General features: G+C 42.5%; 1 protein-coding gene across 3 annotated transcripts in view; it reads left to right on the top strand.

The window, feature by feature from the left end:
* The first annotated feature begins 2086 nt into the window (after positions 1-2086).
* LOC111976759 (plexin-B1-like) overlaps positions 2087-12869 on the top strand; it is a 61076-nt gene continuing 50293 nt past the window's right edge. Inside the window, exons 1-2 of one of the 3 annotated variants that reach the window (XM_070448097.1) lie at positions 2089-2455; positions 4225-4334. The gene's annotated coding sequence lies outside the window, so the exon portion shown is untranslated. Of the gene's footprint in view, positions 2456-4224; positions 4335-12869 lie in introns of all 3 variants that reach the window. The other 2 variants (XM_070448098.1, XM_024005857.2) reach the window with 2 other exon arrangements.

The following is a 12869-nucleotide window of genomic DNA, read 5'->3' as shown; positions in this document are numbered from 1 at the left end:
TCCTTCTTAAATTGRCCCCATTATGAACAARAGTCCTGAAAAGGTGACTGTGAGCCCCTAGGTGACGACTGCTGGGACAGGATGTCACCCGGTAACAGTTCTGGACCACTCACAGTACTCAACAGTAACTTATCTGTGTGTCTTTTCCAGATGAAGTCCTCTGAAGTCTGGACAGTGTGGGACACAGGACCAGTCTGAGCAATGACTGTAGCAGGATCCCACTTTGGTCTGTTGAGCTAGTACCTAGACAGTTTCTCCAGGATTGAAAGCTCTGTCCTTTTAAAAAATATATATATATTTAACTTTTATTTAACTAGGCAAGTCAGTTAAGAACAAATTCTTATTAACAATGACAGCCTACCCCGTCCAAACCCTAACGATGCTGGGACAATTGTGCACCGCCCTATGGGACCACCAATCATGGCCAAATGTGATACCAGCCCAGGATTGAACCAGGGTCTGTAGTGACACCTCTAGCACTGAGATGCAGTGCCTTAGACCGCTGCACCACTCGGGAGCCCGCTCAGTTCACATTGTCACACTGTCTCCTTTGCGTTCAAAGGTTTGAGTAGATCGAAACTTGTGCGTAGCTCTCTCTTCATGAGTAGTGATACAGAAAAAGCCTTGGTGGTTGTGTGTGGCATGTTCCTGTAGGATAGCAGGAAGCTGTTCAAGCGTTGGTGCCGTGCCCCTTGACCCTGAGACGCTTTCAAGTCATGTTTCATGGTCTGTACAAACCTCGCCACCAGCCCGTTGGTTGATGGATGATACGGTGCAGACCTGATGTGCTGTACGGCATTCACATGTAGGAACGAGGCCATTTCTTTGGACATTTCTGTGGTCCGTTGTTGTTAACGAGTTGGAGTGGCGATCCAAACCGACTAAACACTTCCACAAGCTTCTCAATAGTCTTCTCAGCAGTAGATCTCATAATGGCAACCACTGGCCACTTTCTATGAGCATCCACGACCACGAGAAACAAACTTTGACTGAACCTGCGAAGTAGTCGCAATAGTCGACAAACTATTCCTAGGGCTTCCCGTTTTATTGCGTTGTTACTTTCTGCTTTCTACAATGTCCTCGATGCGAAAGCAATTGGCTTCTCTTCACCGGAAGGCATGATATAGGACATGACTGCTCCCACACCATAGGGACTAGCATCACAAGCTAGTTGGATGGGCAATGACGGGTCGAAATGTGTCCAGATTAATCGAAATCCCTCAGTTTCTTCTCCGCAAAGAAACCCACAGTACCTCCCAGATGATATCTAGAACGCGAACACATTCTAACCGTTCTGATTGGTTCTAGAAGTTGATGGGTTGGGCCAGAGCTAGAASACACATGGTTAAAGCAGTTTTGAAAATGCATGGTTGGCTTTGATACTCTGATTGGTTAGAAATTATCCAATCACTGATTACTTTATTTTGTACAACACCCCTCATTTTGACATGAGTGGTGTTATACAAATTTTGACTTAGATGATGGCAGTCACACTGAAGCATGTAGCAAAACATAGAGCAGCGGAAGAAATCAGTTTGAGTCTTCAGGCAACAAATTAAGTGTGATATACAATGACATAGCAACACAAAAAACACATAAGTAGGAGGCAAAAATYGTTCCTACACAAGTAAAGAATGAAAAACATGCTATACAATTATGAGTGGTAATCAAATCTGTTATTTTATTTTTTTCCTCGCCTGGTACGTTAGGTWATTTTTTGTGTAACTGTGCTTTCAGTCCCACTGGCAACCACCAGAGGAGGCTCATATCACATAGGTCTACATACGGATTTTGAGGTGATACTGTCATTGAATTTCCTCTTGTATTACCACCTGGAGCTGTGAATTRATACCGTTCTTTGTTGTTTATAACTAATTATGTTTGTGGTGGTAACACAGGGGATAGGCCTACGTATGGGAATTTGCTAAATCATTATAAAACGAATATAATTAAAATGAGGATAAAAGTATCCATTATTTCAAGTATTTAACTTGTTTTTGTGAAAGTTCGACGATATCATTCATTTATTGCGCMTCTTGCTTGTCTGTAAACAATGGCTCACTGCGGGACGAAGCAATTGCGCTTCCACAAAATAAGTTGCCCACTCCCAGATATGCCTAAAAAGAAGTCTGCCACTCAGTTTGAGCTTGTTCGTTGTAGTAACTGTTCCTCTGAACTCCCCGTGCGCAAACCAAGCSGCGTGTCAGCTGTGGCGATCCTCAAAGACAACGAATGTACCATACGACAACTGACACAGTGCTGCTCGGTAAAGAATAGGAAGGGGCAGTAAAGTAAACGCACGTTTTTAGCATAATTTGTCAAACAATTTGCATTTGGATTAYCTGGAGATAACGGTCGTCCATTTGGACGGAGAACAGACACTTTTCTCTCGCTAATAACYCCGGGGAGCTCAAATCGAGATACTCCGTGACATCGTATCGCTTTACTTTTTAAGGTAAGAATACAGTTTGATTTGAGTGCCTTTTAAACAAAAATGTACTTAAAGTTGTTTTTAGTGCCTAATAAACATTACAACCTAGAGGAGAAACAAATGCGACAATTCAGACTACGTTGAATGAAACAAATTACGGGCTAGTTTCAGATGGTACCTCATTCCATAGATTTTTAAGATGGGAAGGTGCAATAATGTATTGCGTTGTTGCAATACTTTAAAAGTTCCTATGTTGTCAAAAAACAAGTCCAAGTCAAATGTAATATCACTCAATACATCTTTATTTGTCCATGAGKATTTTGTTAAATGTTTTTAACACTAACCCCTGCACCGAAGGAAGGTATCCTTGAAATAAAAAATGGTTTTGCGTATGGGTGTATTATATTGAATTGCTCAGTGGAGACAGTTGTCTAGTGTGATTATTCCACTTGGGGTCGTTGTTCAAATTGTCTAGGCATAGACCATCAAAACAAATGTTTTGTTTGTGTATTGTCTGACTATCATTTGGCAATTATCAGACAAACTATTGATGTACCACCACCACTTTTTGGCGTTATGCAAGTAAAGCTGGCAGCATGCCATTCTCTTTCTCCCACATGTAGGGATTGATGAGATGATGATCCAGCTGACACAGTTGGGCTCCACTCTCACCTGATATAGATACTGTAACTGGATGTGTTGTGTGATTTTTTTCCAATGCCATTTTCAGCTGCTGTCATAATCTTTTGGATACAGACAGACACATCCTCTTCCTAACTGTCTAAAGCTGTTGTTCCCCCTTTTGAAATTAGCTTACAACTTGCCATTGGCAAAATCAGTTGAATTTGTACATATCTGTATGTTTGCCTAGGTGGGATTCTGAAAAGGTTTGGTCTTATCTTTTAACAGGGGTTACAATTATAGCCTAACAGTGGAAGTGTATATTTTTTAAATAGCCACTCCCTTTCTTTTTCTTTCTACTGCAGCAAATTATTGTGTAATATTCAAACTTTATTCATACAATGGCCAACGTTTTATAAAGGATCACATGCTATGTTTTCAGCTGTGATCAGGCTAGGAGAGGCTTTGTTTAAAATCCCCCAAAATCCTGTTTMGCACCTAATAAACCCTATTGAGATGGTGCTTTCATTCTTTCCCCCCCAGTCGGTTTTCACTTTCCTACCTTGTGTAGGTAATCCAGAAGTGCAATAAACAAAACCAGATTTATATATATTTTTGTATACCAAAGGACAACCTTTTTCTAGGTGTATTGGCTGATCAGATGTAATTTGATTACGTTGGATTAGGGTTTTGATTATCCAGCATCTTACCCTAGCCCAGTAACATCATTACAGGAAGACTTTGTAGTAAAATGGCCATGGGCATGACCTTCGAGCGCTTACTCTTTCACTTGTTTTGCTGTTCAAAACCCAGACGGACATTCTTGAATAGCAGGCCATCTGCTAGTCCAAGTGCTTTTTCCATGAGCACAATATCACATTACCCTCAGATCACTTTGCAATAGTGGGGGATGTGATTTGTTGGCAAGGGGGAATACAGTCTCATTCCCAGTAGTATGTCTTCAACACAATGTCTGGTAAAAGGCTTTTACATTTGTGTGGGTGGCTACCACCAACACCATCTTTGCTTCCGCTAAAAACCCTGCCATCTGATTGGTTGAGACTTGTGGGCTCACTTTCCTTGGCTGGCAAAGACACCACGGGATAACTCTCAGATTTGGATTGCTGTGTGCTTTCGCTCATGTCTTAAAAATGTCTGACTATTTGGCCCAGAGGCCTATTTCAAGTTTTCAGGTAACAGGAATGAACATGCCGGCCTCCAGTCACCACTAGCCAGCCTCCTTCCGGTACCCTGCCCTGCACCMTAGAGASTGCTGCCCTATGTACGTAGTCATTGAACACTGGTCACTTTAATAATGTTTACATATTGTTCTYCCCACTTCATATGTATATACTCTATTCTAATCAAMGCTCATCCTATATAACTACTGCTGTACACACCTGTCTATTCATATACTGTCCATTCATACCATTATATAAATGTATTTTATATTTATATTCTGGACTATGACATTGCTCGTTCTGATATTTTTGGGATTTGTGTGTTGTTTTATACTGTTAGGTGTTACTGCACTGTGGGAGCTAGAAACATAAGCATTTCGCTGCACCTGTGACAACATCTGCAAAKTATGTGTACGAGACAAWTGCAATTTTGATTTGAAAAGATCAAACGTTGAAGGCACTAGGACCTCTCAGACGGACAAAATAAAAAAACTTCATCAGCGGCTGCCGTTCAATCTTGCTTTGTGACAATTTTTTTTACAAGCAATAGAAGGGAGGCTGTCATCTACAGGATAMATATACTTGATTGATAAGTGAAATGTTTAAAGGATACTTTGGGATTTTGACAGTCTTTGATCTACTTCCACAGCCTCCAATGAACTCGTGGATACCACAAAAGTTAAAGTGTTAKGTTTCAATGTCACATACACAAGTACAGTGAAATGTCTTTCTTGGAGACACAAAGCCCAACAATGCAATAATCAATAACGATGTATTACTGGGAAGAAAAAAAAAAAAACTAGAAATAAGAGATACAGTAAGTAAGCATACCATATACAGGAAATATTTAAAGTCAGTTCCAATACCATATTTACATGTGCAGGGATACTGGAGTGATGGAGGTAGATATGTATAGGGGTGAGGTGACTAGGCAACAGGATATAAGATACACAAAGTAGCAGCAGCTTGCATGTGAGTGGGTGCAGGTGTGTAGAGTCAGTAAAAATGTATGTGCATATTATCTGTGAGTGAGCAAATGATGGAGTGAGCGTATGTGTGCGTGTTGGCGTGACAGTTTGAGTGTGTAGGGCTCTGTGAGTGTGCATAGAGACAGCGCAAATACTGAAATAAAAGGTCAAACTCGGTCCGTGTAGCTATTTTGTTAGCTATTTATCAGTCGTATTGGGTTGGGGATTGAAGCAGTTCAAGAGCCTATTGGTGTCAGACTTGAAGCACCGGTACCTCTTGTCGTGCATCTTTGACGATTTTCCGGGCCTTCTTTTCACACCGCCTGATATAGAGGTCCTGGATGGCATGAGCTTGGCCCCAGTAAAATACTGGGCTGTCTGCAGCACCTCTGTAGTGCCATGCGATCCATGGTGGTGCTATTGCAGTGATGCTATTGCTATTGCAGTGATGCAGCCGGTCAATATGCTCTCAATGGTACAGCTGTAGAACCTTTTCAGGATTTAAGGGCCTATGACTAACTTTTTCAACCTCCTAAGGGGGAGAGGCACTTTCGCGCCTTCTTCATGAATGTGCGTGTGTGTTGGAACCATTTTATTATTTTGTGATTTGGACACAGATGAACTTGAAGCTGTCTACCTGCTCCACTGCCGACCTGTCATTGTGTATGGAGGCATGCCCCCCCCCCCCCCCCCCCGTTTCCTGTAGTCCACAATCAGCTCCTTGTTCTTGCTGAGGGAGGGTTTGTGCTCGGCACCACACTGTCAGGGCACTGACCTCCTCCTTGTAGGGTGACTCATCGTCGCCGGTGATCAGGCCTACCACTCCTGTTGTCAGCGAACTTGATAATGGGGTTAGTTGTGTGTGGCCACATGGTCATGAGTGAACAAGAAGTACAGGAGGGGACTAAGCACACGCCCCCTGTGGGGCCCCTGTGATAAGGGTCAGAGTGGTGGAGGTGAGGTTGCCTACCCTCACCTCCTGGGGTCAGCACGTTAGAAAGTCCAGGATCCAGTTGCAGAGGGAGGTGTTCAGACCCAGAGTCCAAAGCTTGGTGATGAGCTTGGAGGGGATAATGGTGTTTAACGCTGAGATGTAGGCAAGGAACAGCATTCTCACAGGTATTCCTCTTATTTAGGTGGGTGAGGGAAGTGTGGAGAGCAATTAAGATTGCGTCATCGATTGATCTGTTGGGGCGGTATGCAAATTGGAGTGGATCTAGGGTGGCTCGATGTTGTCAAAGCGTGCATAAAATGCATTGAGTTCGTCTTGTAGAGAGGCATCGTTGGGCAGATCACGGTTGGGTCTTCCTTTGTAATCCGTAATAGACTGTAGCCCCTGCTCATGGGGCGGGTGTCGGAGCCTGTGTAATATGATGCCACCTTATTCCTATATTTTCCTTTTGCTCGTTTGATGATTCTGCGGAGGTCARAGCGGGCCTTCTTGTACTTATTCCTGTCTTCGGCCGTAGCATCAGGGTTGTCTGCGATAGCTCTGTGTTCAGTAGCCCTGCTCTTTAGTTTAGCGCCAACCTCTGTGTTAATCCAGGCCTTTTGATTGGGGAAGAAGCGAACCCTCACCGTGGGTACAACGTCGTCGATGCATTTTCTAATGAAGCCTGTTGCTAACTAGTGCTAGCGCAATTYCTAACTATTGTGCGAACGTTTGCGAAACTACCTCTAACTTCCTTCATACTGAACACAGAGACAAATGGTAAACACGAGTTAATCTGACTCTGGGATKTATCCCTTTAATGATGTAGGCTAACCCTTTTGCTTTTCTCAACATGAGAACAAGCTGACCGAGGGGTGAGTTGTTGGCCCTTTTGAAACAGGATGCTTACTGTATGAGTAGTGGGTTTCCCAGAGTGACAGTTGCAAACCAGTATGTTCTGAGATAATAAAAAGTAACTGCTCACATGTAACATGAGCATTAATGGAATTTAGGGATTTTTTTCGCTCTGGCCAGCTGGTCTAGCCATTTCTCCTCATCCTACTCCGACTGGTCGTGTAGACCTGTATTCTAGGCCTCAGAGACATAGACTATTGACTATTGGATTGGTGGAGATCCCAAGCCACCGTCTCAGTTCAGCATGGCAAAGGGGATTGACACTTGTCTTCCTCTGAAGCAACAGTAGATGTAATTATTCTCACAGTGGAACAAACACTAGCCTAGATGACAGAGACTTGACAATAGGGAGAGAGTGGGTCAAATAACTCCAAGCATATCTAGACAGAAGGACATCTTATAGTAATCTCCTTTAAAAAWATATTTTCGAGTGATATGGGCATCTTGAGGTTGGAAGATCTGAGAGGTCAAGGATTGGAAGGAGGTATTTGGGGCGTCCACCCCATCAATCACTCTAGCAGCAGCTGCTCTTCCCTTATGATGCATTCTTGTGCTGCGGGGTGTGGTTTTATGATCTGCCGGGGTGTGGGAGGTTGACAAGGGGGCACCACTCTGGACATACTGCTCGGAACATCACTGTGAGAAAATGAAGGAATATTACAAAGGATTTACATGGTGAAAGTATATAAAGTATTTTAACTGTTTTAACTGGCAAAAGTTGTATCGGCCCATCTTTCATAATTTGTCCACCACAATGTGACTATCATAGGTAACTATGACGAACATGCTGTACATCCTGCTGTTTTGGTAATTACATCTTTCAGCCAGACCTGTAGCTTGATGCACTGCACAGGTTGAGTGTACTGTACAGTTGCCGTATGCAGATCTCAGAAGCTGCCGACTCGTTGACTGCTCTGCATTACATCACTAAGCCCACCCAGGATGGAATATTCATTAGCTAATGCTAACACGTGTGAAAGCCCTGCATAGTTTCCCTTATTTTTTAGGTAAAAGTCCTTTATGTCCTTATCTGCTTTCATGTCTCCCCTCTTTCTTGCAAGTCACTGTGGAGGTTGGAACACACTCCGGCTGCTGATCCTCCTCTGAGGCTGTGCCCATTTGATTTGGCTTCCTAATAAATACCCCTTTTCATTAGTGGTAAGCAGCTTCTGTGTTGTGCTTACCAATGATAAGCTTTTCCATTTCCTGACTAAGCTAGGGACAGTGCTYATGGTCATTACCCTCAATAGGGTCTGGTGGACTGGGTTGAAGATGAGCACTGTCTGGATACCAAGTTACTGCCTTTTTTTAGGTCTTTCCCTGGCCTTTGGAAACAGGTGATGTTAGAGCCTGAGGAAACAAGGACGGTCACAGCAAACACCAACAGCTGTCAGATAGGTTAACAGAACATTGTTTTGTAAAAACATATCCCCATGGGCTGTTTTTCCACTCTATTTTGGTGTCATCACATTGTATGCTGTTTTCCATCAAAGCCTTAAAGGCTGTTCAAGTTCTATAGTGAATGTCAATTGATAATGTCCCTGCGATCCACCTTGGCACTTGAAATGTTTAAAAAATAAACGTAATTTAATTTTAAGTGTCGTAGTCTGCTGAAAATTCCCCCTTTATCATAGCTCTTTGCAGTCCCATGGGAAGCCCCAGATATGGAGGGTGTGGTTATTGTGCGGTAACATGGCAACCTCCCTCCCTCCCTCTGGACACTTGCCTGTGAGCCCAGCTCAGCTATGCAAGTTATTTCAATCACAGTTGTTAGCATTCCCTTGCTAAACGACATGCCAGTAGAACCTTGTGGTCCCAACTGGAACCTGGCATGACTGACAAATGGTGTTTATGCAGTKTGGCGTCAAATGTTCAGATAATAAATGATACATTATTGCACAAGTAATGACTAAAACCAGCCTAAAACCAGTTGATTGATTAAACAAACCTCCAAGCATCTTATCCCTCTGCCAATCGAGTTAATGCATATGGGATTACTGTACTTGAACAGAGGGGTGTATTGCGAAGTCAGCTTCGCTTCTCACAAGTTCTCTGTTTCTCATCTTTATTAGCAGTGAAGGGGATTTGGAGAGAGTCTGGGTAGATCCTAGATAGGAGATCGCTTTAATCCCCTTTACCTCAGACAATGAGATTGAGGAAGAGGAAATATGCACAGTAAACAGAAGTTAAGGACTATAGTCATGTTTCTTTACTCAATCTTTTTTTACTTCCAATATCTAACTTCCTGAAGCACATTGACGGTTCTGTTAGATCCTCCTCATCAAATATGTGGTTCGGTATCGGAATAAAATGCTAATATTCAAATGTAACTTTCTACCTTGCMTCTCCTAAGTTGWTRTGGAGGGTTGTTTCAGTATCGTCATTGCTATTTAGACTCAAGAGTTTCTTGTTTGGATGTTAGTTAAATCCCTTGCACCTTGTCCCTTGATTTAAGGAAAATGCTAAAGAAGAGTAGTGCATTAAAGTTGAACTCAGCCTTGACTTTAAAGATTAGACCACAGGGCTGGCCTCCCAGTCTTGATGCTCAGCCCAATACGCTATGCAAGTGACGCGCTCCTAAGTCARACTTCCGTGTTCATGTCCCTTGTCTTTTTGAATGGGCTTGACGATGYTCTCATAAATTTCATGAAAACACAGTCATATAATATAACAATTATGTTCTTGTTTGTTTATGAATTTACTTGTGTCAGATGCCTTTCATGAAGTTTTGGCACTAAAAAGCCTACAAAAGTTCAAAAACTGAAAGGCTACTTTCTGTGTCATTTTGCATAGCGTGTATGTCCCAAACTGGTTACCGTCTCTAGGACATTTGGGTCACCAATAACTGCCTTTTTTTAGAGTATGGCGTGCCAGTTTGTTTAGACATTAGAAGGGAAAACTCGGCAACAAGGAAAGCAAGATAAATATTTTGGTTATTTGAACCTTTTTATTTTAATCTTTGCATGCTTTGAACGATGTTGACCTTAGGTCTCAGTCAAAGGCAAGTAATTGGCTTCACAAAACATTRCCTTTTGATCTCAAAATAATGAATGACATGGTTGTTCTGAAATGTCCACATAGTTAAACAGACCAGGGACGATAATGCTGATATCTATCTATGTAATGCACATGAATGTGCAGTAATGGCGTGTATTCAGAGGACACGTTCAGAGACCAAACCAGAGCCATTATGGTAGGAYCAGAGTAGAGCGGATGYRARGAGATGCTTGTACTTACATTGACAGTAAATAACCTCAAATCAAAGAATTAGATCATAATTCCAATGAAGAAGCTCACAGTATCTTGATCCCAAAATTCAAGATGCTTGTTTAATGTTTACCAGATGTCATTAAATTGATTATTCAACTAAAGTTTCTAATATTGCTAGTAGGCCTTAGACAAAACTATTCCATAGAAGTAACATTCTGCATTATATTTAGCCTATTCTTCAAATTGTGTTAAAGGTTAGTTTCACTCAGACCGTGGTGAATAAGCAGATGCGMAGTCCTTTTCTTTGTATTGAACCTGAGGAGTGGCTTTAAATTTTTCAACCAYTCTCTGGTTGAAACCTAGCTACGTCTCAGACCAATTGAAGATGCCTTCTGCCAAGCATCCCTACTTAGTGGGATCGGAGACTGACTGCTTAGTGTTCTATCAAATGGCAAGTATTGGAATTTCTGCCTGTTGAACTTTGTAATTTAGTAGAGGATCTTGGCCAAGAAGGCCGTGCTGTTTGTTCCAGTTCTATAGTCAGCAGAGAGTAAAAAATGTAGCGTTGTTTTGACCCACTGCAAGCGACTCTGTAGGCCTACAGCCAATTCAATCAGATCTTGGTAACACAAACACGTATTCTATTTCTGTGCGCTTGTGAGCATACATTTGCATTATGTTCTGTATGCATCGCCTGTCATTTGATTCCTGAGAGTCTTGTCCATGTATGCCTCTGTCCAGGGATCTACTCAGTCACAGCACCTTCATTCATCAGTCTACCCTTTATTGTAAAGACTTCTTGGGCACTCTTGAGCGGAAGTCAAGTTGTGGTAGTGGGGTAAAGAAACGAAGGAGATTGTATTTTTCTAATTCGGTAGCTAGGTCTAGAAAACACACATTTTCCTTAGAACCTACAGTATTAGAGTAGACCACACAGTCTTTGTGTGGGGAAAGTGAGACAAACAAAACAAACATCCTCAAGCTCAGTCTAATACTTTGAGCCTCTCTCCCCTCTCTCTGTCATTGTTCAGTCACAGCTTTGCTGCTTGCTTTTCCATGTATACTGAACAAAAATATAAACGCAACATGTCAAGTGTTGATCCCAAGTTMCATGAGCTGAAATAAAAGATCCCAGAAATGTTCCGTATGCACAAAAAGGTTATTTTTCTTAAATTGTGCACATCCCTGTTAGTGAGCATTTCTCCTTTGCCAAGATAATCCATCCACCTGACAGGTGTGGCATATCAAGAAGCTGATTAAGCGGCATGATCCTTACACATGTGCACGTTGTGCTGGGGGACAATTAAAGGCCACTCTAAAATGTGCAGTTTTGTCATACATCACAATGCTACAGATGTCTCATGTTTTGAGGAAGCGTGCAATTGTCATGCTGACTGCAGGAATGTCCACCAGAGCTGTTGCCAGAGAATTGAATATTAATTTCTCTACCATAAGCCACCTCCAACGTTGTTTTAGAGAATTTGGCAGTACGTCCAACCGGCCTCACAACCGCGGACCACGTGTAACCATGCCAGCCCAGGATTGTTTGAGGCCAGCCACCCGGACAGCTAATGAAACTGTGGGTTTGCACAACCGAAGAATTTCTGCACAAACTGTTGTCCTCACCAGGGTCTTGACCTGACTGCAGTTCAACGTCGTAACTGACTTCAGTGGGCAAATGCTCACATTTGATGGCCACTGGCACGCTGGAGAAGTATGTTCTTCATCGATGAWTCCTGGTTTCAACTGTCTTGGGCAGCATGGCAGTATGGCATCGGGTGGGTGAGCAGTTTGCTGATGTCAACATTGTGAACAGAGTGCCCCATGGTGGCGGTGGGGTTATAGTATGGGCAGGCATAAGCTATGGACAACGAACACAATTGCATTTTATCGATGGCAATTTGAATGCACAGAGATACCGTGACGAGATCCTGTGGCCCARTGTCATGCCATTKATTTGCCACCATCACCTCATGTTTCGGCATGATAAATACACGGCCCCATGTCGCAAGGATCTGTACACAATTTCTGGAAGCTGATTCCATGGCCTGCATACTCACCAGACATGTCACCCATTGAGCATGTTCGGGATGCTCTGGATCAACGTGTACGTCAGCGTATTCCAGTTCCCGCCAATATCCAGCAACTTCGCACAGCCATTGAAAAGGAGTGGGAAAACCTTCCACAGGCCACAATCAACAAACAGCCTGATCAACTCTATGTGAAGGAGATGTGTCGAGCTACATGAGGCAAATGGTGGTCACACCAGATACTGACTGGTTTTCTGATCCATGACCCTACCTTTTTTTTTAAGGTATCTGTGACCAACCAATGCATATCTGTATTCCCAGTCATGTGAAATCCTTAGGTTAGGGCCTAATTTATTTATATAAATCAGTAAAATCTTTTAAATTGTTCCATTTATATTTTTGTTTAGTGTAGAACTTGGCATTGCTACAACTCTCTCTGGTGATCTAGCAACATACTCCAGGGACCTTAACCCTGTCAGCTCTCATCTGCAACATTGTGTTTTCTGTGAGGATGTGATATGGGTCAAACTGAGTTGTTTGCAATAACTTAAGTCATTAGTTAGAAAACATCCATGTCAATGA

Source organism: Salvelinus sp. IW2-2015, linkage group LG17, assembly GCF_002910315.2.
Source record: "Salvelinus sp. IW2-2015 linkage group LG17, ASM291031v2, whole genome shotgun sequence".
Taxonomy (NCBI): Eukaryota; Metazoa; Chordata; class Actinopteri; order Salmoniformes; family Salmonidae; genus Salvelinus; species Salvelinus sp. IW2-2015.
The sequence above is the reverse complement of the archived record's forward strand: the minus strand, read 5'-3'. Positions and strand labels throughout refer to the sequence as shown.